This window comes from Pinus tabuliformis, chromosome 6 (assembly GCF_031772625.1).
Source record: "Pinus tabuliformis cultivar Carrire ecotype Pingquan chromosome 6, CPIR1, whole genome shotgun sequence".
Classification (NCBI taxonomy): Eukaryota; Viridiplantae; Streptophyta; class Pinopsida; order Pinales; family Pinaceae; genus Pinus; species Pinus tabuliformis.
The window spans coordinates 321,907,788-321,935,342 of NC_142292.1; positions in this window are offsets into that span (position 1 = coordinate 321,907,788).

Sequence of the window (27,555 nt, forward strand, 5' to 3'; positions counted from 1 at the left end):
TTTATCTGGAAAGCCATATGATGAGGAAGTCTCTTTTTGACATTATGCATATCAAAAGTGAGAGCTAATGAATTATTTGGATCAACTTCCCCTATCGCTGAAAGCAAAGCACTTCGTTGAGCTGGACATGACTGGAGTACCTCTAAAGCAGACATCATGCATGGACTCTAAGCCAGATCCTCCACAATGGAGTAGTTCTAAGCTGCCCTAGCATTAGGGTTGATAGTAGCGTGCTTGGTAGAACCTTTCAGTATCTGAGGTATAGACTCGATAAAGTGTCACTCAATATGAAGTGTATTCATAGTTCCGGGAATAGTTTTATCCTTGGATGTTTCAGCTTCACCATAATCACGTGACTGCATGGCCACATTAACGTGAGAACCCATCATGAAGACATTTGAGGAATTGTCCCCCTCCTGGTTGCCCCCTACAGAGGTACTAGGATTTGAATTTGCGCCAACAAGCAACTGCTGCCCTTAGGGAAAAGGGTTGGTTAACATAGCTTGAGAGCTAGAAGACCCTTGCTACACTAACAAGCATTGAGCATCTTGAATTTTGGGGCAGAGATGAGTCAAATGGTCTCCATTGCATAACTTGCATGGAAACTTAACTTTCTTTTCAGACCCATTTCCACCCTCACCAACACCATTGCCAGAATTGTTCGCATTACCCTTCCCATCTTGATTCTTCTTTTTACCTCATCCCTTCTTATTCCCATCGGAATTTTGATTTCTTTTGGGGTCAGAAGTCTAAACGGCGTTTACGAAAGAAGGTTGGGAAGGCGAAGAGTTAGAAAATGTGACCTGGTTGGTAGGAGTAGTTTGTAAAGACAACTGCTGCAATTGGCTCAACAAGTTCACCACATTGGTGCCTATCGATCCAATGATACCATTCGTATGAGGACCTGAGATCAATTTGGCTATATCAACCTTACTCCTAGAAGCATCAGGTAAGATTTTCTGAAGAATCCCAGACTGAGAGTAAATCAATTCTAACTGTTGGGCCCGAAAAATAGCTTGCTCTTCAGAATAAACTCCGAACATAGAGACATCCTTGGAAATCTCCAGTTGTAATGATTTCAAGAACCATTCGAGATAGTATTAAGGAGGAATTTCGGCTTTAATGAGCCTCTTTCTTCGTCTCCATTCCTGAATATGATCAGAGATGTGAGTTGTTGTATCCTAACAGAAATTGGATAGAAGTTCAATTCTGGCATCATAACGGACAAGCAACTGGAAATAGTTTAGAAAAATGTTAGCCAAATCGGTGAAATATGTAAAGCTACCCCCTGGAAACTCTATATACAACTTGGCCGCATTGTCAGTTAAGGTGTGTTGAAAAATTATCAACCTAATCGAGTCATCAATGAGGGAGTTTGATGAGCACCATAAATGGAATGTGGTTACATGGTCGCCTGAGTCTTCACAGCCCTACCCCTCAAACTTTGGAATATCCGATGGGAGTTTGGTTGGGACCGGAGGCTAGGCCGAATTGTATCTGATTGGATCATTTGTCAATTTTGTGAGATCTAGCAAATTCACCGTTGCCAGAAAAGGAAGTCTAGAAGGACCTTGGGGATTCCACCCAGATTAGGCAAATTTCCCAAAGTTCTGTAAAGATTGGCCTAGATTTTGAAAGGCACCAGGCTGCTTGAAGTAACTAGCAAAACCCGCTGAACCAAAAGGTCACCCTTGTGGTCTAGAAAAACTCAGAGTTTGACCAACTCTAGCAAAAACCCTCCAAAACCATCGAAGTTCCCTCCTAAAGCATTATAGGGAGTCGATAACCCCTGATAATGATTGCAAGCGGTAGCTAAGGGAGGAATACTTCGAAACGAACTAACTGTGGAGTACAGCGTATTCCCTTGTTAGCCAAAAAATGGATTTCGAGTTCCTATGCCACTAACAACAGGGTTAGTCCAACCTTGAAAGGGATTACTACCTTGACCTATAGAAGAAAAAGGCATAGATCCTATCATCGAGTTGGAATGTGGTATATGACCACTTCCAAAAGGAAAACCCTAAAATGAAGCTGATCCACTCATCTTGCATCTGGAGGCACTGAACAGAGCTGACGGAATACCCTGTGAATGGGTGCCAAATGGGAAGAATCCAAAACTGGATGCATGCACTTGGGAACTTCCATTCATCAACAGAATGGAAGTAGACCCAAACAAGGATGTGCTAGCAATAGACCCAAATAAAGATGTAGAAGGGATGGAAATGGTTCCTCCTCCTGGTACTGATATAGGAGTCTGCATACTTGTAGCACTCGCGGTGGATGCCATGCTCCCAGCAGTGGTCATCGAAGGGATGTGCATGAGGTGACCTGGACTTGAAGGTCTATGTTTTGGAGTCCCAAAGTATAATACTACGTCCGAATGATCAAAAGGCAGAGGAGAATTCGGAGCTGCTAATGGCTCTGAGAGTTCTTCTACCTTAATATTATCTTCTGACTAGAAGTGGACCCGAGAAAGAACTGGAGTGTTCCTCTCTGGCTCTATGGTAGTACCAACCCTATCTTATACATGAATGCCCCCAAGAAGAGGATAAATCCTTGATGCGTCAGCTGCCACTAGGTGAAAAGCACTAGCAGTAATGCCTCTGCGCCTTCTGGGAGAAGGCTCTAAACTTGGTGGTGAAAGACCATGAAGTCTTCGAGACCGTCTAGGTGATCGGTCAGCCACTTTGAATTTTTTATTAATATCTAATTAAACACTCAAGAAAAAATGAAAGCTAGGCCAACTAAGAGCATAGAGCACACACTAAAAATGTCCCTAAAAGATATTAGCCAGTCAAACAACTTTCAAGTATTTCTGCTCTAGGTGATGAGAACCGGACACCAAAATACAAGAAAGTGAAGTAGGGGCCTTCCAAAGATAATCTAGGGTAATAACGACCCAAGCCTACCAGCGAAGGTATCAGAGGAAGTTACGCTGACCTCCAAACAATAGCTTGTGCCAGTGCAAGCCCCCGAGCTTCGTAAGGGTGCCCTCCAGAAAGACTGCTAAGAGTGATACAACATCAACATTAGGTGCTACGAGATTCCCCTCCATAGCCACCTATGTAAATCTCTAGGATAAGCAACTAAGGTTACCAACTCGTGTTAGAAGCGAGGCGGAATAGTCTTGAGGTAAGATCCGACAAGTAAGAGAGGGGGTATCTCTCTTCCTTATCTTCAAAAACCCTCATGATTAACTCCCAGATCTGGAGCTTTCCTGGTCTCCCTAATTCTATTGGATTTGCACTTGTTATTTAGACTTCTATGTTTGATAGTTTAAAGTGGCCTTGGAGAGTTTTCTCTCCACTCGCCTAATCCAAGGCCCTAAATATCCTAAAACTTGTTGGTGTGTCTAAATTGACAATATAAAAAAGTTCTAGTACATTTTAGTTAGCGCTTGTTTTTAAATTGGTTGTTCTTAAGTCAGGGGATAAATGGAAGTGAAACTCATGGTGTTCTTCGATGCAAAAGAAATTAATAAAAACCAAACTATATGCAAATGCACTTGTTTCGTTCTTCAATGAAATAAATTTCTACAAGGTTCTAAGGAACTTCTAAGAAAGCAATAAATTTCTCTTTTCTTTTCTTTCAACAAGCTTCACACTCACAAAAACTAACAAAAAATATGGATGCCCTAAAATATGCACAAACTATCCTAATGCAATGAGTATACGCTGGTGCAAAAACTTAAGGTTACTCTAAAGCAAAGAATGAAAGTAAATTGTTTATCGCTTCTAGTTAGCCACTTTAGATGTTTAGATAGAATATAAGTTCCTAATGCTCATTTTCGTCCAAACACTAAAAGCAAATCTCAAGACAAACAAAATGCACTTTCACTCACAAAAAGAAACCAAATCAAAACAAGGCAAAAGAAAGCAAAATCCAAGTTTTTAAGAAGTTTTCTTTTTCAAAAAAGCAAAAAACAACTTTTCAAAAGCGTTCCAAATACTATTGCAAATTTTGAGACCGAAAAATAGGCAACAAAAACACTTTGCAAGTTATGAACTCTAAATGGGCGAAAACTCAACAAAATAGGTGTTTCAAGATGCTCTTAACGACAAAAAAGAAGCAAAAAGAGCTTGGTGACAATGATCAAAAGACCAAGAAAGACAACTTTCAAAATCGTCACTCAACAACTTTCAAAAAGCGAGAAAATCAAATGGCCACAAGATGCAGTTTTGACACAAAGCAAGAAGATCACAAAGATAAAGTTTGTCACAAATATTGAAACCAATATTTATGCTCTGGAAGATCAGAACAACCACGATTCTCAAAAAAAAAATCTCGTGTGCTCAAACACAAATGATGACACTTGCGACAAAACAAAAACAAGACCAAAACTTTCCACAATAGGAGAGAATTCGAAACCGGAAACTTGCTGCAAAACCAAAGTCTGACAATAAAAATTGACTGCTCAGGAAATACTCAGACCAGTAAACAAATCTTCTGAAACAAAAAGACTTGACAAAATCTTCGAAAATTAGGGTATACACGACTTTGTCAATACACAGTTGTGTGTATACGCGATTCAGGCAAAAGAAACCTGCGTATACGCGGGTTCATATGGGGAAACTTGAATACATATGCTACTATAACCTAACAAAACTGCATATATAACAGTTCACAAGAAAAATAAAAAACGAGGTTTGAAGAAACTGCTCAAACTTAAAGCTTGAGTTCCTACTGGAACAGACAAACCAGTTACAGCAAGAAGATCAATGGCTTAGCCCTGATTGGCTTAAATTAACCCAAACTAGGAACAACAATACTGTTGTCCCTAGTGGAGTCACCAATTCTGTTGAGGGACAAAGTCCCTAGGGTTTTGGCTCAACACCCTAACAGAGCGGGGGTTATCTACAGTAAAAAAAAAAAGCATTCCACACAGCCATGATACTTAAACAAGCAAACTACGTGAAGAGAGGTGCACCTAGGGGTCCTTCGTTCGAGTAGATCCAGCCAGGGTCCAACCCTCTTGGACTTCCTCTTGATCCTTGAACCTGCAAAACAGCGAACTCAAAGAAGCATAGCCATATATAGACAAAGTATCATATAGAAATCAACTTCATTACTTATTGAAAGATGGTAAATTATACATGGAAACAATTATTCATATATAAACCATAACAATAACATCATATAAATAAGATTGATTTCGGGAACAAGACAAATGTTTCTTTATTGTAGATAACTAAAACAAAGAAAGGAATGATATCACCTGAATCTTCCTCTTGCCGGCTCCAATCGGAACCATCCTCCGGGTCCGTCCAATCCCAAGTCTTCAAAAGGCTTCTTCCATGACTCACACAAAGATATCTCAACTAGTGAAATGACATCATAACTCAAGGAAATAAGGGTTTACTGTAGTGGGGGAAGTGTTGGAAGCACAAGGATCTTTAGACCTGATCAGCGATAATCTCCACAGAGTAATTCTCTCTCTTCTCTCCTCCCTAAGGCCTTCCCATTGAAGCCTTTTTATACTTCTCCCAAAGTAGTTTTTTAGTTGGGAATTTGTTGGGAACGGTTGGGCCATGGGCACTAATTGGTAATCAACAGGTAAAACCAGTGATCTCCCCTCGAAATTAAGGAGATTTAATTTTTTCAAGTGTTTTAATACATATACACAGGTTGCGTATCACTGACCCACGTACACATGTATTTTTCTTAGGGTAATGTCATGTACAGGGAGTAAAACACTGTTTTGTAAGTATTTGGACCAAGTCTAGAAGGAGGAGTTACCCTAGGCCATAAATGCAGCATCACAAATATCAAGGGTGATATTTGGAGCTATAACAGGCAGCAACAACCCTTGTATACATATCAACAAGGTCAACCCTTGCAAGGGCAAGGTCAAGGTCAAGTCCTGCAACAGCAAACTCAAAATCCTCATGTCCTAGGTCAACAGGTTTAGAATCCTGCCGGCCAAGGGCATCATGTACAAAATCCCTATGTCCAAGGGAAAAAGGATGTATCAACCTTATGCCCAAGGATTATAGGTCCAAAACCCTCTTGTTCAAGGACAACGAGTTCATCAGCCATATGTTCAAGGACAACAGGTCCCATATCCATATGTCCAAGGTCAACAGGCTCAACAACCTTTTAAGTCGTACATTGCTTATCAGCAACCTATGGCTGGATAGTTCCAAGATATTGAAGGTCAAAATCCTCCCTATGGTCAAGGTAATCCACAATGGATGCAGCCTCAGATGCCATATGGCCAGAATCCCCCATTGTGGGGCCAAAATCCTTACCAATAGGGATGGGCTCCTCCCTATGGGCCCGCTTATCGACCTCCCATGCATTTTAACACCCAATTTCCTTTCTTGGATACACTCAAGTTGCCAGATGTATCTTGCCTTACAAATGATATGATCCTTCATTCGTTGTACTAGCCTCTAGTGTTGTCCAACATACCAAGCGATTGCCCAAATTTCGATGGGAAAGCTAAATAAGATCCTCAAGCCCATGTGATAACATATCACCTCTGGTGCTCGTCCAACTCATACGTAGACGATTCCATTCGTCTGTGTCTTTTCCAACGAACCCTCATGGGTGCTGCAGCGAAGTGGTACATCGAGCTACCTCAAAGTACTTACCATGACTTTAACTCTTTGGCCTTGACTTTCCTCACGTATTTTCAGTTGTCAGTTTGATATGAAACTGGCACCTACTTTCTTACATCACTTAATCAAGACACTATGACACACATCTCTAATCACATCCATGAATGGAGACGTAGGCGTCACCTGATCAAATTCGATATTGTTGATCATTTGCGCACTGAATGGTTTACCAAATCATTCATAGCCCCAATTTCTTACGATATAGCTATGGGTGGATGTGCCACTGAAGAGCAGGCCATTTCTTGTGCCTAGTACTTGGATCTCATTTACTCTCAGTCTAGCACTTTATATGAATTTTTACCCAATGCTACGTTGCCATCATCTGATCCCGCAACATCAAAGTCACCAGCTATTCCTCCCATTGATGTAGTTATTGGTTCAGTATCCCAGACCCCTGCTAAAACTTCTTCCAGACAGAAGTCGGTATCGAATGCTGTCCCTAATAATTCATCTCATAATCCACCTAGCCCTAGTAAAACATTAGAGGTCCACATTGTCCAGTATACCACAATGGAAAAATACTCGAAAGGGAAAAAAAAAGCAAAGGAAAATCTAAAGTCGACGCCCTTGTTGGGTGCTATAAGGTGTCTTTAAAAACTCCTAATTGCCTCACATTAATCATCAACCTCGGCAAGTATTTATGTTCCAAGACTGTACACAATATGCACAAATGCTATATCTATGGAGAGTAATTATTTAAGATAATCTATGAAATTCAATAAAAGAGTAAACAGATTAAATCATAAATCTCAAGCTTGTAACTTTAGGGAAAATAATCTATCTAAGCATCAAAACTCAACCTTAATCAGAACCAAGAATCAATCTTAATCAAGAGATTCTAATTGCAACCGCATCAAATGAGTGCATTGTAGCAATAACAGAGCTCTTCTAGTTGATTCTAAGCTACTGCGGAGGAATAAAGCATCTAATCCAATCAATAACACTTCTATATTTTAATGAACCGGAAATAACTCTCTCCTAATTACTAATTCAATCCACAACATAAGTAAATGAAATCGATTGGTAGAATTAAGAAGTAATGAAATACATACACGAATTCCACACCAATGAAAGTAAATCGTATGTAAAACTGTAAAGCAGATTAAATAAACTTGCAGTAAAGGAAAATTAAAAACACAGGGAACGGTAGTGGAATCCACCAGTGACCAGACCCGAGCCGCTAGCGAATACTGCTTAACTACTTTAGAATATCACGAGTGAACATCAACTCAATTCATGTATTAGTCATCAATTTCAAATGTCATTACAATGTGTTATCTTCTTCAAGATTACACTTTGTATATTAAAAATTACTCCCTAAAAAGGGCGAGAAGTTCCCTTTTATAATCAAGAAGTAAAAGAGATAAATGCGATTCCTCAGGATCAGGAGATCCTAAGGAATTCGCAACTAAATGCTATTATCATACAACATTCCAACTTGCGTTGATCCTCTTGATTTATTCCTTGATTCATCCGCATAAGATGTACTCCTTTTCCTCTGCTTAGCATTTACTATTCAATCTTTTGAACAAAAGCTGTTCCTTTTGCCAATTTCTGCATAAAAACAACGAAATTTAGTTTTTAAGTATGGGGGTTTACGCAGTGCATTATATTAGATATCATTTTGGGATTCAACTTCATTAGGTAAGTCATTCACGTATGACCATTTCCATGAGAGGTAGTCGTAACTGACTAATTTCTCATGATTTTTGAATAGTTCACTTAGCACTCATTGCATCGGGTGATGCTCACAGGGGTGAAGAAGTGGGATTGAAACTAGTGAAATGAATCACATAGCATCAATCATCACTTCCGGGGCTTGCACCCGGTAACCAGGACTTCCCAGGAGGTCACCCATCCCAGATCTCCTCTGGCTCAAGCGCGCTTAACTGTGGAGTTAAGCGCGCTTGAGCCAGATGAGATCTGGGATGGGTGACCTCCTGGGAAGTCCTGGTTACCGGGTGCAAGCCCCGGAAGTGATGATTGATGCTATGTGATTCGTTTCACTAGTTTCAATCCCACTTCTTCACCCCTGTGAGCATCACCCGATGCAATGAGTGCTAAGTGAACTATTCAAAAATCATGAGAAATTAGTCAGTTACGACTACCTCTCATGGAAATGGTCATACGTGAATGACTTACCTAACGCAGTTGAATCCCAAAATGATATCTGAAAGTTAGTTTTGCTTAGTCGAACCGTATCAAAATCAATTTTATTCATTTCTCATCGAATTTTTATCAACATCTTACTATATCAGGGCACAAATTCATAAAAAAGAAGGAAAAAGACAGTGTAATCAAGAGCACACTTATACCAATTGTACGACCCAACATACTCCCCTGCTTACCTTATTTCATGTCCTCATGAAAAACAAGTAGTTCCTATGTAGTGCAGTTAGAGAGTAAGCTGGAAAAATTGTTTCTTTATCAGACCTAAAACCGTGATGTTGTATCAAATTGGAAAAGGTTGTTTCTTCCTGTCCTTTAGGCAACTCATAGTTGGAGCGATATCCTTCAGGAGGGTACCAAATAATAAGGCTCCTGTATCGACATCCCAACCAATATGGTCCTTCTCTTAAGATAATATTGTTGTATGTGACCAAACGGCCTGCAGCAGCTTTGAAGTTCCTATAGTTAAGTGGTTCTCTTTTCTTGACACTATTAGTTGAGATTATCCATCTCATCTTGGATGCAATCAAGGACCTTTCCTAAATGGAGAGGAAATATTCCCTTCCAGTTTGAACGATTTCCTTATGTATAGGTCCCAAAGTCTTAATTACGCCCTCCTTTGTCATAAGCCTTTTTTGTTTAATAAATAGTTGCAAAGGGTGAGAAGGCTCGCTTATTACCCATAAATCCATTTCATGTTCTTTCTCTGGAAAGAGTTATAGGCCTTAAACCACTTAAGTTGTTTAACTGTGAAGGAAATAAAAGCTTGAAACTGAATGTCCCCAACAAAAGGGCTAGGATTCCTATCTACCTCTTCTTCTAATACAAAATTATGTAAATAAAATTCACAAAGAAGTCACTGAACTTTTACCCCATGTTCTTTACATCAACTTATAAATTCTTCAGTTGTTTTTAATTCTATTGGTTTTCTGGCCTTTATAGCTTTAATCTTCAATAATAAGTGTCTTTCCAATAGACACAGGGCATAGTTCGTAGCAAGAGACCTGCAAGATAAGACATCTGAATATAGCGAGCAAATGGTGTCAATCTGATCCATGACCTTGTCCAGCTTTTTCTTCACCTTCTTCAGCCTTTCTTCCACCTGTCTAAACCTAGCAAAAGTTTCATCCTTTGTTATAGTCAGATGTCTGAATTGCTTTTGCAACTCCTGATAATTCTGCAGAGGAACTGTCTCCTTCCTACATTACTTTAAAGCAAGCTGGCCTTGTGCCAGTTCCTCCTGTAACTTCCAAAGAATAGGATCACTACTTGAAGGGGTGTCCTTGAATTTTTCTCTAATTTGGGTGCTTGAGCTCTGAGAGGGTATGCTCTCGATCTAAGTTCTTTTGTTATGGGAGGACCAACCCTACGTCTGAATAGTTGTATCCATTAATTCTGCATGAAAATTTGTTTGGGTGGCTACCATTTGAGTAAAAGTAGGCTCGGTCTGGGTTTCAGTCACCCTGCCCTCACATATTTCTATTTGTGTGGCCACAGTGACTACCTCAGGAGTAGTGCTCTGGGCTTCTCTATTTTCAGTTTCATTCAATTTCGGGCGTAGCCTTCTAACTGACTTATGGAGATTTTGGTATTTATTCCTCAGCTTCTTTAGTTTTGTTTCAACTACTCGCTTTTTCTGAGGTGCCTTCTTTGTAAGAACGGGTTTGTCAATACCCTTTGTATCTAAGGGTTCTTGGTGCTCATCATGGGTGTGCTCCAATATAACTGTGTCACCAGACTGGTTATCGGATTCGTGAATAATTTCTGTGCTCACTCCCTCTTCTTAGTCTACAGCTTCTGGAGAAGACAGAATTTTTGTATGACCAGAATCTCTTGAGGATTGAGCTTTCATAAGGTTAGGATTTAGTGATCCTCCAGGTTGCATGTATGCATTCAAATTTTCTAGGACCTGTGCCATCCCTTCCTCAAAATCCTACAAAATATCATCTGGGGGTTCATAGGTGGTGTCTGAGGAGGTCCTGCTTCATTGCCTGGTTCATCATCAAAATGTTGTACTCCCTCTTGTTTTGAGTCCGACTTACGTTCTTCCTCAGGTTCTTGTTCTAAATTGGCTTCTTCTTTAGGTTCTAATTCAAAATGAAATTCTACCCCCTGTTCAGGTTAAGAATTGCACTCTTCCTCGGGCTCAGGCACTAAATTATCCTTTTCTTCTAGTTCTGGCTTAGATTTGCATTGTTCCTCTGGTTCTGACTCAGAGTCCTATACACTAATTGGTCTGGATGGCTCCGCTGGTCATTCAGCACTGCCCTGAGGATTTACAAACATCCTCTGGGCTAGTTTTAACCTTGTAGACCGCATGCACTGTTACACTAAAAAATGTCACCATGGCTATTTACAGTTGGTATGGCTCTATCAACAGTCATACTACCCTCTTAACAAGTCTTATGCCTCTGCTATCCATGTCAAACTCCAAGAAAGAGAGAAAGTCTTTATAAATGTGTTTATCTCTGGGTACGCAGGTTCTCTCAAACCTTGCCTGCGGGTACGCACCTATTGTTCATGAGATCTGCGTCCAAGGACGCTCTGTATCTAAAGGGGCAGGTGCGTCCCTCTGAAAAGGTTAAAATGCGCAAGTTTTATCTTCAAAAACTTACTTGTGGTCATTTCTAGAGCATTCTAGAAGGTTGTTCGACGTGTATTGAGCGCCTCCAGATGGTTCATGCACCCCTACCAAAGAGGAACTTATCCCATCAATAAGGGAGTGATCCCATCCAAACAGGGGACTATCCCATTGATGGTGGACCTGATTAACTTCCTCTTGAGCACTATAAATACAGGCATTGGGCCAGAAGGAGAGAGGTTGAAAGCTATACATTTCTAAGGGTAAATGCTGCAGGAATTAGGACTCCCATTTAGAAGCTTGTGAGGAGAGATTGCCATCTTTGCTTGTTCTATTTGGAAGTGGGTGAGCTTTTTCAAAGTAGAGGAAGACTCTTGTGGACCCTGGAAGGAGCTTGCACAACACCAAGGCTCAGGTTGTAATGGTTCCTTTTGATTACCTTTAATGCAAATTGGTCCATTCTTCTCAATAACTTGTTGTTTATGGGTTATTTCATGTACTCCTTGGTCTATATGTTGAATATGCTTTGTTTTATGTTATAATCAGGTGCTATTTAATTGTTTGACTGTTGGTGATTGCAGGTTTTGGAGGAAAGGAGGAGCTCATCCAGATCAACAAAGCTTGGACTTCTACAACAGCGTTTGGACAAAGGTAAGAACGAAACACTTGATTTCTCATATCATAATGCATGTTTAGAGAAGGATAGCTCCAGTTTGTTTTGTTTGTCATTAGAATGTCTTAGACTTCTAGGAAGGTCGGTTGTGTCCGCACTCTTGACTGATTCCGTGTGACAAATTGGCGACTCCGCTGGGGATTCCATTGATGAGAAAAGTCTTTTCCTTTGTGTGAACTTTGCTTTGAGAAAATTGGTTTATTTTTCTGGTTTTGGCTCTGTGATTCTGTCTCTGGATGGGTTAGCTTAGGATTAGTTTTATTTTGGTTTTTCTTGAGTTTTTCAGTAGGACGCACCCTCTGAGTGCTGCACAGTGCGTCCCTGGACGCACTTTTGCTGTGTGCACAGAGCGGGCCCGCACCTGTGCTAACGGGTTGCCTGCGTCCCCTGCCAAAATTTGAGAAAATTCCATTTTTTACACTTTTTGCTCTTAGATTTTGTTTTTTCTTAGTTTTTTCTGCCCAGATTCATTAGTCCCTTGCCAAGAATCTTCACCTGAACTTGTTTCGATAGCATTGAGTGTTTTAGTGGATTTCATCGAAGTGTACGCCCTAGGGTTTGATTTTGAGTAGGTCTTGTAGTGACTTTGGCGGTAGGAGTTGTCAAGCCTTAGATCTCTCTGGTTTTGTCAACATTCTAAGAAGTCAGACCTGTCATAAAGTCTACCTGTGAGAGCAACTTACCATTGAGTTGTCTCTTGGGCCAATTTCGAAGTGCTTGTTGTTTAAGTCTTGAATTTCATTTTACAAAAAGAACAAAAAGATTTGAGTTTTGTTTTGACTAGTCTTTTGATTCTGCATTAGCTGGTCCTTGATTTGATTTTGATCAAGTAAAACAACCTAGAGTCATCTTTGTGAGCTTTTGCCTTGTTAGGTTTGTTTAGAGTAATTTCTCTTTTGATTTGCTTGTGAGTCAAGTTTTCATAGTTTTTGTAGCTTTTGAGATTGTTTTGTGTTAAGATAGGTTTATATGCTTTATTAAAAAGAGAAAATACAAAAACATCTCCTTTGAAAAGTTTTGTTTCAAGTAGCTTTGAAAGTTTTGAAAGAAAAAGAGTTTTTCGTGCAAGTAAAGAGTGGTCATGTTTGTGTGCTTGAAAAGAAAAAGAGAATTGTTTCTTTGATTGTCTTTTCTAAGGAAGTTGTTTTCTCTAAAATTTGCATTCTCTCAACTCTCTTAGTTAAGAATTTCATTGAAAAAGGAAAGTAGCGTAAATCATCTTAGGTGCATCTTTGTAGTGGTTGGAGTCGAGTCTACACACCATTGGTTTCACTTCCACTACCTTTTGACTTTAAATAAAAACCGTAAAAGTAACGCTTAAAGTAAAATTGAAATAGTAACTTTTATTTACTAGGGCTCTGAAACACCAATTTAGATCAGGCTAGTGTCTTGGAGTAGGTGAGTAATTAACTCTCCAAGACAACAAAACCAAACAAGTAGCTTATCTTGTGATAGAATAAATCCAATTGTCTCACTTGTACTCTGGGAAAGCTCCTCTTAAAGGAGAAGCACGAGCTCGTGTCCGAACCAGTGAGGGGATCATTCCCCCCTCGTTGGGAACGACGCCAGACACGCACGTATTACAAACGGTAAACCTCGGATTAACCATTGTCGAGGAGCCAGGGGTCACTTGTCGGTAAACCTTGGATTATTGTCAAGGAGCCGGCAAGGGGATTGAGCTTGCTACTCTGCCCTTGCGTGCTGTCGGAGTTTAGACTGTTCCCCCAGGTGCATTTGTTGCGGTTGGTAACCTTAGTGGCCATTATCTTTAGGATTCTACCGAGGTGACGGTGGAGGGAAGGTCCCACTGTACCTGGAGCAGACGTCGGCTATACTCACTTGGATTTTCTGGGGGGTTCACTTCACTCGAGACGGTTAAAGTGGAGGAACTTGGTCCAGTCTATTCATTAAGCAGGTTGTCGGGGTAACTGTTCCACCCGCCATTTCTGTACTGAATCCAGCGAGGTTGGGCTTCATCACCAACTAGCGCTTTTGGTCCGGAAGACTACTATTTGTGTTTGGTTTGACGCCCTAGATTCTTTAGGCGTGTGATTCAAATTTGTTTGGTTCTTTAGAGACTTTAGGTGGTTTGATTTGAAAATTTATTTTGTTTTCGTGTGTAGTAGTTAAAAGTTTTTAGCTGTGGCGGAATTACCGAGACAGTCCCGTAGACTTCGGGGCCAGTCCCTGAAGTTGTTTCTGTGGCCGAATTGTTGAGAAGATCCCGTAGACTTAGCGGTGAACCTCCTCAAGACGAGTCCAGTCATCTAGAAGGTTTAAAGGTCCTTGTAACTCCTCCTAGTGGCAGTAGAGTAGGTTCACCTGAAGAAGGAGAATCTTCCTTGGTGGTCCATCCAGATTACCAAAGTTTAGAGACAGGTTATAATCCCGAAGCTGTTACAGTTTCTGAGCTTGTTGGTAGTTTTTCGTCTGCTAGTGATACAGGCGAAGAACCAGAAATATCTGAACCTGTTACTCCGACTCCTAGTGTTCCTGATTCACCGAGAATAGAAAGAATTATCACCGAAAATCTTCCTGTTGGTTTGATTGCTATTGAAGAACTTGTTCCAGAGGAAGAAATAGGCGTCTCTGATCCTGAAGATCAAATTACCCTTGATCTAAGGGAGCGTGAATCTATCTTTTACAGTCCTCCTAGAAGTACTACTTGGTACCTTTCGTTAACCAATTATCTAGACAACTTTGGGCTAGGTTTTTCCACACCTCGTACTCCTTTTCCACCTGGAGGTATTCATACTCCTGTAAATATGTCTGGTCAGTCGTCCGTGTTTACACAAAGTCCTGAATCTTTTTTACATGGCGGTCCTTCTGTTCCTACTGGGTATCAATCTCTTTCTGGTACCTTTGCGGGAGCATCTCCTCAACCCGTTGATCATGGGTTATTAGTTGGAAACAGTGGTAATGTACCATTGGGTGTAGGAGACATTTACATGATGTCAGGTTCGGTTCCCGTTTCCCAACCTCAAGGTGGCCAATTACCGCCTGGGGGGCAGCCTCCGTTAATGCCTGGGGGGCAACCTCAAGGTACTTCATTCGTGTCTGGGGGGCAACCTCAAGGTCAGTACGCTCCTATAGGGCAATACATACCTCAAGGTCAACCCCAACCTCAATATGTACCCCAAGGTCGACCTCAGTATCAATATCAACCTCAAGGATGGCAACCTCAAGGATGGCAACCCCAAGGGTATCAACCCCAAGGGTATCAACCTCAAGGGTACCAACCTCAAGGTCAAGGTCAACCCCAGTATCCGTATTTACCTCAAGGTTATCAACCTCAAGGTCAATACTCAAGTCAAAGTTATCAACCACCTCAAGGTCAATCATATGGTCAAGGTATGGGAACTGCATCTTACAATTATCAAGCCTATCCTCAATCCGGCTATGGATCTCAGTATCCTCAACCTGTTATGGGTCAATACCCTGGAATGTTAGTATGGGATCCTTCACAGGGTCAACAGATGTTGCAGCCAAGTATGCAGTCGGTACCTCAAGCTGGACAACCTGTAGTTTCTGGTCCACCCCAGCAACCGCAACCTGTCCAGTCAAGTGTTCAAACCTCTGTAACTTCGGTAGTTACTCAGCCGCCAATTGCACCTAGTACTCCATCTCAAACGGCTGCTACAACTACCGCCACATCTACCATACTTACTTCTGGAGTATCGACGGCTCCGGTTTCTACTGTCTCTGTAACCACTCCTCAGACATCTGTACCGTTGTCTGGATCTACGATTCAAACCACGGTCCAGATGCCTGTAGGCCAGCCTGGTATAAGTACGGTTGTCACTACTCAACCTCAATTTGTTCAACCTCCGTACCAGGGACAGTATCAACCTGGGCAAGCTGTCCAACAACCGGTTTACCAGTATCAACCGTATCCTGGGTACACTTATCAACAACCTCAGCAACCCCAGTATGGTCCGGTTAATCCTGGTTTTCCAGGAGGATATAATATCCCAAATGCAACTCCTGTTCCTAGTTATCCTGGATATCCTCCTCCTGGGGCCGGTATTGTGACCCAGAGTTTTAGAGATCCTAACCGACAGTTACCGTTTATCGCAACTTTGGATTTACCAGACTTGACGCGCCTAATGAACGATCCAATTCAATATCTTCCGTTCTGGCCGCCAATGCCAAATAAGTTGCCCAGCGATATACCCAAGTTCGAAGGTAAGTCTGGAGAGGATCCGTCCAATCACGTGATGACTTACCACCTCTGGTGTGCTTCAAATTCTATCTCGGATGATTCGATCCGCTTACGTCTTTTCCAGCGTACACTCATTGGTCTCGCGGCCAAGTGGTACATTGAGTTACCACAGGCCTCTTTTTACAATTTTAGCCAGTTAGCTACCTCGTTCTTAACTCACTTTCAGTTACCGGTCAGATACGATAACGGTACGGAGTTATTAACTTCACTAAAACAATCAACCTCCACGTATATTTCCGATCACATTCATGAGTGGAGACGTCGAAGAAGGCTAGTGAAAGTTTTTATCCCGGACCAAATCTTAGCTGAATGGTTTGTTAAATCATTATTACCAAGGATTACTGAAGATGTAGCTAAGGCCGGAGTAGTTACTGAGGAGCAAGTCATTGCTCAGGCGCAATACCTTGACTTAGTTTACACTCAGTCAGGTACATTACACGAGAAGATTCCGGATCTTCCAAAGTCGAATCAAATCGCTGCTGCTCCTTCGGGATCTCATGCCGCTGATGGTATGATTGGTATCATGAATACAAAGAGCAAGAAGAAGTCTTCCAAGGCTTCAACTACTCCTATTATCACTTTGCCCGATTCCCCGACAGGAGAGTCTTCTCCTGAACTTACCGCCGATATTCACGCTGTAGAGTCATCTACGGCCAAATCAAAAAACGGCGGAAAGAAGAAAGGAAAGAAGAAGGCTAAAGCAGACAAGGCTCCGAAGGAGAAAACAAAAAAGTCGGAAACCAATGACGAAAAGCGCAAACCTCGATATCCTTGTCTTATTTGTGAAGAGGATCATTTTACGAGAGATTGCCCTCATCGGGCCGAGGTAGTGAAAATAGTCAAAGGTTCTCCCACTCCTGCTGTGTTAAAAAATCCATTTTCGGAGCAGGAGAATAAGATGATAGGTTCTTCCTCGAATGCCAGTGAAGAACCCATTTTGATGATGTCTCATGTGAGGATTGCGACTCGATCGCAAGATTATGGTAGTAAGAATCCTGTTGATGGTAAGGAAGCAGAATCTTCTCACTCTAACCCATCAACCTCAGCTCCTGGTTCCGATCCACTACAGATCGAAAAACCTAACCCAGACTTAGTAATTAAACCGCCCGCCAAGGGTGTACTTCGAAGGTCTGCTTTCAATCCACATGCGAGAGCGGCCCAGAATTACAACATTGTTGAGGACTTAGCTGTTTCACCCTCCGCGATGTCAGCGTTAGAAGTGCTGCAATCATGCCCAGCACAACGAAAATTGCTTTTGTCGGCTATAGGAGCTGTTGATGTTCAGGATCCGAATCTAATGATCTTCGATCTAGAAAATAGTACACCGCGTCTCCCCCATCAAATGGCTTTCCAAATTCCAGTGATAGTAAAAAACAGGCCTATTCATAGGACTGTGATTGATGAGGGAGCTTCTACGTGTATTATGTCGATTCAATGTTGGAGATCCCTTGGTTCTCCTTCGTTGAACCAATCCCCCACCATCCTTAAGGCCTTTGATGGCCGTGGGTTCCGTCCGTTTGGTATTCTACAGGAATTTCCTATAGGGGTAGAAGGTAAAACCGTTAGTCTGGATGTGGAAGTGGTTGATGCCCCTCTAGACTACAACCTTCTTTTGGGTCGAAGTTGGTCATATGCTATGACAGCGGTCGTTTCATCGGTCTTCAGAGTAATTAAGTTTCCACATAACGGTAAGATCGTGACTATTGATCAGCTGACATACTTTTCATCCGACCCAGCCTCTTCAGAGAGTATCCAGCATGTCGGTAAGACGACAATCCCTTATAGGGACGTTGGTGTAGGTTTAGTTAAGGATTCCGGTTTACTGGGAACTTTTCCTCTCCCTCCACTCAGCGTAGAACCTTCGTTTGCAACAATTCATATGATTACATCAGAAAACATTATTTATGATGATCCTTGGTTTGTCCCATCTGACTCTGAGATAGACTCATTCGGTAATGCTATGCCCTTGAGTCCATATGAAATTGCTTATGAAGCTCTCATGTCTTTTACCGACTTTCATTCGACCGAGATCGACCAAATGAATGTGGTCAGTGAAGAGTCACTTTTCACCTCAACCTTAGAATGGATAGCGTTTCCCGAAGTCGTGTCATCTGACGAACAACTTCGCGAAATCCTAAGTGTAGACGATCTACCATGGGAGGATCTCCATCACAGATCTTCGTTTTTACCTAAGGATGATGCATTTGAAAATGATTTTTCATCTATCTTTACCGCTGAATATGTCAAAGACGCTCAGGATCCAACGAAACATTCTGATTCAGAGTTGAATTTAGGGAATATTTCTCGTACTATTCCCATTGATATTTCAGTGAAGCCCGGAATTGAGGAGAACATTCATATAGGTGCCGCATGTACAGAAGAAGAAATCCAAACTTACAAGGCCCTATTCCAAGAATTCCGCGATGTGTTTGCCTGGTCTTACGAGGAAATGCCGGGAATCGATCCTGCCATTGTTGTTCATGAAATAAAGACCTACCCGGATGCTAAACCCGTCCGGCAACGGTTGCGTCAAATTCACCCTCGAAAAGCGGCTGCGATTAAAGCAGAAGTCGAAAAGCTGTTGAAAGCAGGTTTCATTTATCCGATCCCGTTAACGGATTGGGTATCGAATATTGTTCCCGTCAATAAGAAACAAGGAACAATAAGAATCTGTATCGACTATAGGGATATTAATCGAGCTTGTCCAAAAGACAACTATCCTACGCCTTATATCGATCAAATTATTGATGATTGTGCCGGAAGTGAAATGTTTTCCTTCATGGATGGTTTTTCGGGCTATAATCAAATCAATATTCTACCTGCCGATCAACCAAAAACGGCATTCATTTGTCCATGGGGGACATTTGCTTATTGCAAATTACCTTTTGGGCTTAAGAATGCCGGGGCCACTTTTCAACGGGCGATGTCTTACGCATTTCACGACATCAAGCACATTGTGCAACCGTATCTCGATGATTTGCCTGCTCATTCTTTACGTCGAGCTGATCACCTTGTCCACCTACGAGCAATCTTTATGAGGTGTAGGCATTATCGAATTCGGTTGAATCCCCACAAGTGTGTTTTCTGTATAGAAACAGGTCGATTGCTGGGATTTGTTGTTTCAAAAGCCGGCATTCGCGTCGATCCCTCGAAAGTCGAGGCTATCATCAAATTGCCTCCTCCTTCGAGTTTGCGCCAACTCCAAAGTTTGCAAGGGAAAGCAAACTTTTTACGCCGATTCATCCCAAACTACGCCGAGGTCACTAAAGGTTTTACACGGTTGTTGAAACAGAACGTTCAATTCTTTTGGGACGAGATTGCCCAACAATCTTTTGATGCACTTAAACACGCGTTGACCCATGCACCGTTGTTGCATCCTCCCAACTACAACCGAGACTACTTCTTATACCTCGCAGCTTCGCATTCCACCATTGGAATGGTGTTAGTTCAAGAAGATGAATTCGGAGCGGAACATGTGATATATTATCTCAGTAGGACCTTAAATCCCACTGAGCTAAAATATTCGCATGTGGAGAAATTGGCCCTGGCAGCCGTTCAAGCTGTCCAGCGTTTTCGTCACTACATTCTTCTCCGTAAAACTACAGTTATTTCGGATTGCAACCCTATGATTTACATTTTGACAAAACAACTGCTAGGGGGCAAGTACTCTAAATGGATCGTTATCCTGCAAGAGTTCGACTTGGAATTCGAGAAGTCCAAGTCTAAGAAATCCTTAGTTTTTGCGGAATTGATGTGTGATTTCCCGCGTACTGACACAGAGACTGTGGCAGAGGAGTCCATTGCGGACGAATCTTTGTTTCTTATCAGTACTTTAGATCCGTGGTACGGGGATATAATCATCTATCTCCAAACCCAAACCTTTCGGCCTGAAGCTTCAAAGGCGGAACGTCGAAAAATTCGGTTTCAATCCCAGCCATACAAAATTATTGGAGATACACTTTATCGCCGGGGGCAGACTTAGTTTTTCGACGTTGTCTAACTCACGAAGAGGCTGAGAGAGTTTTGAATGATTGTCACTCTGGAGCATGTGGCGGTCATATGTCTGGGTATGCCACAGCTCAGAAGGTGTTGCGCGCTGGTTACTTCTGGCCATCTATGTTTAAAGATTGTATCATTGCAGTCCGGAAGTGCCACAACTGCCAAGTGTTTGATCGAAAGATGCGCGCACCGCCTGCTCCTCTCCACCCTATAATTGTCGTTGGTCCATTCGCCAAATGGGGTATCGACTTTATTACTTGTAACCCTCACTCGACCCGGGGGCATGCGTATATCATCCTCGCGGTTGATTATTTCACTAAATGGGCCGAGGCGATGCCTACATTCGACGCAAGCGGCAAAACAGCTGCAGTTTTCATATTCAATCATATAATAACTAGGTTTGGTGTCCCACAAGCAATCATTACTGACCATGGGAGCCATTTTCGAAACACCATGATGACTGAACTTACAAGCCAGCTTGGTTTGCGCCACGACAGCTCTACTCCTTATTATCCGCAAGCCAACGGTTTGGTTGAGTCTATCAACAAAGTTCTAGTTATCATGATCCGACGAACCATTGGTATTCATCGGTCGAATTGGCACAACATGTTATTTTCGGCGCTATGGGCATACCGAACCTCAGTGAAAACTTCAACAGGGTTCACTCCTTTCCAGCTAGTTTATGGCTTGGAAGCAGTGTTACCCATTGAATGTGAAATCCCATCACTTCAAATGGCTGTCGAATTACTCCCAGCTACTTCCGAAGAGGAGAAACGTTTATTGTACTTAGCTAAATTAGATGAGACTCGACGTGACGCTGCATTGGCAATCGAGACTCACGCGAAGCGAATGAAAGCTCAGTATGATAGAAATGTGACCCCTCGAAGTTTTTCGGAGGGAGACCTAGTGCTTTTATATGATCAAGCTAACGATAAGCTAGGTGCTGGAAAATTCGTTCCTATGTGGCATGGACCCTATATTGTAAAGCGAAAGCTAGCAAAAGGGGCTTATGAGCTGGTAGATATTGATGGGGACTCTTTGGGTAAACCCAGAAATGGACTTTACCTAAAGAGGTATTATGCTTAAATGGTGGGTATGGAGAATTTTTAGTTAGGTTAGGTTTTCTTTCTAGCTAGTATGATTGTTAGTTAGTCAGTGTGCTTAGCTTAGTGAGTGTGTTTTTCGTCGTTATTCTGGCTTATCTTGGTTTTACTCTTGATATTACAGATGTCGACGTCTCTCCAAACATACATTGGATTTGCTGATGGTGCTTGTCGTAGTACACGGAATATCTCTTCCGCAGCTTGGGTTATCTATTCACCCTCTGACGAGTTAGTTTCTATGCATGGGGTAAGCCTCGGTCAAACAACGAACAACATTGCAGAATACAGTGCAGTGGTTGAATTATTATCCGAATCTATTTCATTTGGAATTCGACGTTTGATAGTGAGGTTAGATTCTGAACTTGTTGTATTACAGCTTAATAGAGTTTATGCCATTAGAAATCCTGTGTTATTAAGGTTGTTTTTGAGAGTGCGTCTCTTGGAACGTGAATTTGATTACATTGAATATCAGCATATTCCAAGGTCCTTAAATACATTAGCAGATGCAATTGCTTCTCGAGTGTTGGACAGACATTTACGATAATCATGCAAGTAAATTTAAAAACATTTCATCATACATGTTAAACAAGATGAGCCGGTAATAGTGATATATATATAGATAGGAGTGTGTCAAAAAATATACATCGTCTTCGATCATAGGTTGAAAAACACCTTATGATCGGCAAAAATGATAGAGTACAAAAAGTCAAAAATGTCACATGTGTCTACAAAGTGACTAGCCAATCACTGGTGGTGCTCCCTGTACGACACCACTGCACGGGCTACCTTGCGCAAAAATCTCCTAAACGGTCCAGGGACCGCGACTACATAGCGCTGAAGTCTGATAGGAATATCATCCATAGTAGTCTCAGGTATATCCGCCGTCAGACGCTGTAGATCATGCTCCAACTCAGCTAGTACCTCTGCAGCCACCGTGTCCTGTGGGGCCGGTACCGGTGCAACTGGATGTCTCCTCTCAAAAGGCCAGAGGTTGGCTGGACGCTGTGGACCAACATCTGCATTTTGAAAATTTTACTGTCAGTTTTGAGACAATATATATAAAAAACAAAAAAAATACATAATTTGAAAACTTGTGAAAAATAAAGTACCTCTGTCATCCCATTGTTCTCCCTGTGGAAGAACCATGTCCGGATCACCTCGAAAATCTACTCCGGCATACGGAAAGTCCTGAATCGCAAACACCTGGTCCTCTAACCAGTGAAAATAACTGTCAGTGAATCGAACAACTGCCGCACCCTCGTCCGGATGCCGGGCCATCACCGCAACCCATCGTACCAGCTTTGGCTCCTGAGGACCCAAAATATCAACAGTGAGATGCTGAGGGATCAGCATCGGAATTCTCTCTAGGGCAAAGCTCATGACTATAGGCCCATATCCAAAGGTCTTTAGTTTCCCGGTCTTTGCCCTGGTCAGTTGAGCTTTTAAGTTAGCCGACACCGCATCACACCAGTTGAAGATGGTGCCTTGGAGACAGTCAATTGCCATCCGCATTTGGGACCCAGTGGCAATATGTAAAGTGGCTGAGCCACAAATCCTGGTCACAGTGAAAGCTAAAACCACGAGTTCACGCCGAGAGATGTATTTGATCTCTATGCCTTTCGCATGGTGTCGATCAGGTAGGCACCAATCTGCTCGGAGACTATCAAGGGATTGGCCACCCGGCCTAGTCCCGGCTAGATTGAGTTGCTCGCCTCTATTCGGCAAGCCAGTGAGAAAGTAGATATCAGAGGGCTCTATCTCGAGTTGTTGCCCCCCGATATAAAAGCATTGCTCTTGAACATTCCATCTCTCGACCAGCCACTCCAAGAATCTTACCTGAGCCCTCATGCCAGGTATGGCCCAGTATTTGTATAATCCACATCCTCTTAGGGCATCGAGGGAAGGTTGATGATTGATTGCAGCTTCATCAACCTCCTCATGCTCTCTTTCTCTCCAATCCAGCATGATAAGTGCCCTACACATGAACAAACAGGCATTAAAATCAATTTTGGGTAAATTCAATGGTTAATTTGGGAGCTTGGGGTTTCAAAATCCGCGTTTTGCGGAGGACGCACCCCGCGTTTGGCGCACAGTGCGCCGGGACGCAGGTGGCCTGAAGGTAGCCTGCGTCCCCCGACCTTTTCCCTGTGTAGGAAAAAGTCGAGGTACGCAAGCCAGCCTTTAGGGAACCTGCGTCCCCCGCAGAGCGGTTTTCAAAACCCAAAACCCCCCAAAAATCAAAAATGAAACCTAAAATAAATTTCTAAATGGATGAAATTGACAAGGAGGATGTTGTGAAATACCTAGAAGAGACGGCGGTCGATTCTAACGGTCGGATTTTCCGCAGCAACCACGGGAAGTTTCTTGTCAAAAGCTCCTTTTTCAACCTCAACAGTCAAACGGTAAAAATGACATGGTAAAAAGTCTTTTTATAGGTTTTTTGGATGAATTTGTTCATTTTTCACCATGGAAAGATGTTTTTCGATGTATTTTTGCCTATCTTAAACAGGTATGAGTAATGTGTCGCTTTTGTGCAGGACAAAGGGACTTAGAGGGAAAATTGTCATTTTTTCACGAACAAAATATCAGAGTCATCTTTTAAGCCCTTTTCTGACTCCTAAAACATGAAGAGATTGCTGAGCGTTTCTTTTACACTCGTTAAAACGGAATTAAAAGACGGTCCCCTTATAGCTCTTTTCTGACCGTAAAATCAGGAAAAGATTGCCGAGTTTTTTTCGTTTCAAACTCGATACGGAAATAAAACGACGTGTCCTTGATCGCTTTTTACTTTTCAGGTCAGTGGCACTAATTATGAAAGTACTCCTTGGTCGCAAGATCAAGCGGTTCCCCCAGGTATTATTTTATACTTTTTCGGGCTTGAGGGACACAAATCTACGAAAAAGTTCAACTTGGAGTCTTCTTAAGTTTTTCAGACTCTCTAAAATTGAAAAACGCCGAGTTTCTCCTATACTGGGCTCGTTAAAAATTTCACAGTAAAGGACCTGTTCAATTACAAACAGGAACGAACCACTCCTTCCTAGGGTTCGAATCAAAACTAGGTTGGACTCATCCGAAGGATGAGCTTATAATCAAGCATATGTTATCCTCCTCAAGCTTGTTAAAAATAAAGAGGTACTTGCCAGAAATGGTGGGGGAAAAGAGAGAAGAATGAGCCTATTTGTTACCTTTTGTCTCAGAAGAAGCTTTACTACCACTCTTGAACACGACACTTTTCATTCACCTGGGTTGGGAAATTCTTTACCTCACAGTTGATCAAACCACTTTGAAAGTCTTCAGCCGGGTTCCGGGGATTAACTTTGAGTTATTTAGCACCAAACCATCTATGTGTTCAAGAGGTCTGCAAACAAAACTTTCATCTGCAAAATACTTGTCATCCATTTGACCATCCCTGAGTCAGTCCTTACAGCAACATTTCTTCAACTTATGATTTCGTGTTGTGGGCTTGCCTGCAACGGGTCACTTTCTATCGACATCAGCACATTATCTAGAGAGATGACTTAGAAATCGTCAATGCCTTGAAGTCTGCATGCATCAATGGCAGGTTTCTCGCCTTTGACGTCAGTTTACATCATTGACTTTCGATCGAAGGATTCCGTGAAATGTTCGACATCAACTCATTCATTCACATCTCATGGATTGTACTGGGTACTTTGAGAACCATTGACATTACTGGTGGTCTCTCTCACGCTTGTTAACAGTTTACATCATCGACTGGTAATCAAGTGGTTTCTACCATGTTCGACATCGACTCATTTATTCGCATGGCTAGAATCGTACCAATTCGAGAAGTAGGAATGAAGACCCTGGATCGAATCTTTACCATCCAGGCTGCGAGGAGTTTTGTATTCATTATCCAAGTAGACTAACCATAAACAGATGGCTGCGCCCATACTGTGTCTACAAAAGTCTATGATTATGATGTACTGCAAAATCATTCCTGTATCAGAGTAGTTAGTCTGTTAGTTAAAATTTTAATCTGAGTATGGGAATGCCTACCTCAGTGATGATATAATCTTATACATGTCTTTTGTGTTGAAAATTGCAGGTTCTGACCAGGCTCTCCACGAGATAATCCTCGAAATGATAAAGCGCTTCACCCTTCCTAGATAATACAAAACCCTAATCTATTCCAGGCTTCGCACTTTAGGGGGCAATCTGTTACACTAAAAAATGTCACCATGGCTATTTACAGTTGGTATGGCTCTATCAACAGTCATACTACCCTCTTAAGCAAGTCTTATGCCTCTGCTATCCATGTCAAACTCCAAGAAAGAGAGAAAGTCTTTATAAATGTGTTTATCTCTGGGTACGCAGGTTCTCTCAAACCTTGCCTGCGGGTACGCATCTATTGTTCATGAGGTCTGCGTCCAAGGACACTCTGTATCTAAAGGGGCAGGTGCGTCCCTCTGAAAAGGTTAAAATGCGCAAGTTTTATCTTCAAAAACTTACTTGTGGTCATTTCTAGAGCATTCTAGAAGGTTGTTCGACGTGTATTGAGCACCTCCAGATGGTTCATGCACCCCTACCAAAGAGGAACTTATCCCATCAATAAGGGAGTGATCCCATCCAAACAGGGGACTATCCCATTGATGGTGGACCTGATTAACTTCCTCTTGAGCACTATAAATACAGGCATTGGGCCAAAAGGAGAGAGGTTGAAAGCTATACATTTCTAAGGGTAAATGCTGCAGGAATTAGGACTCCCATTTAGAAGCTTGTGAGGAGAGATTGCCATCTTTGCTTGTTCTATTTGGAAGTGGGTGAGCTTTGTCAAAGTAGAGGAAGACTCTTGTGGACCCTGGAAGGAGCTTGCACAACACCAAGGCTCAGGTTGTACTGGTTCCTTTTGATTACCTTTAATGCAAATTGGTCCATTCTTCTCAATAACTTGTTGTTTATGGGTTATTTCATGTACTCCTTGGTCTATATGTTGAATATGCTTTGTTTTATGTTATAATCAGGTGCTATTTAATTGTTTGACTGTTGGTGATTGCAGGTTTTGGAGAAAAGGAGGAGCTCATCCAGATCAACAAAGCTTGGACTTCTACAACAGCGTTTGGACAAAGGTAAGAACGAAACACTTGATTTCTCATATCATAATGCATGTTTAGAGAAGGATAGCTCCAGTTTGTTTTGTTTGTCATTAGAATGTCTTAGACTTCTAGGAAGGTCGGTTGTGTCCGCACTCTTGACTGATTCCGTGTGACATGCACTTATGGGGTTCAATTTTTGAATGAGCAGTCCTTTTCCTCTTCAAAACAGGGCTCTGCTGGCTAGTTTCAAATATTGAAGAGTTTTGGATTACACGGTCTTGACTAATCTCTAGAGGTGTTATGAGACCATCCCAAGTTAACTTTTGTTGAACAAGATTATGGCTAATAATTAGTCTAATCAAACCATGGTGGCTAACTACAGTTTCGAGGTGCCTAGCCTGTCTTATTCTATCAGCGGTATCATGCAGCAATGAATTCAAGAAAGATGATAGATTAACAGTGGGTTTTTGTTTTAAAACAACTAAGGGTTTGAGTTGTCATGGTCTTACCACATCTCGTTGTGCATCACAGGTAATGTACCTCTGGACAACACTTGCCAACTCATGCCATGGTTCTCCCAGAGAAGATAGTTGAATGCCCTTGCATTTTCTTGTTAATTCCTTGCCTGCATCTCTAAAAATCTCCACCGCGTCTTACAACATTACGTGCTTTTTAGGCCATAGATCTCCTTCCACTAGTAGCCCAAATACTTCAGCTATCACAACTTCTAATACTGTAATTCTTCTTCCTTTCACCATGGACTGCCCATTCCGTAAATGTTGTAAGAATTCAAGAGAAACTTTAGTGTGAGGGGTCTGGAGCCTAGTGAAGTATGACGTCCATCCTATGCACATGATCTATCTGAAATTTCCAATACTAAAGGTTCTCGATGCTATGATTTTCCACCCATAATGCTTCAATTCTTCCTAGAATTTCAAAATATTAATAGGCAAGAAAAACATAGCAAAGAACAACAATAGCAAGAAACATGTAGTAGAGAGCAACAATGGTGAGATAGAACAACAAGTAGATGTAATGGCTAATTTTCATGATGTTTAAGTGGCATTTCCATAAGAATTAATATTATTGATTCAAGGACTATCATATTGCCACATGTTGTTTAATCATGGGATA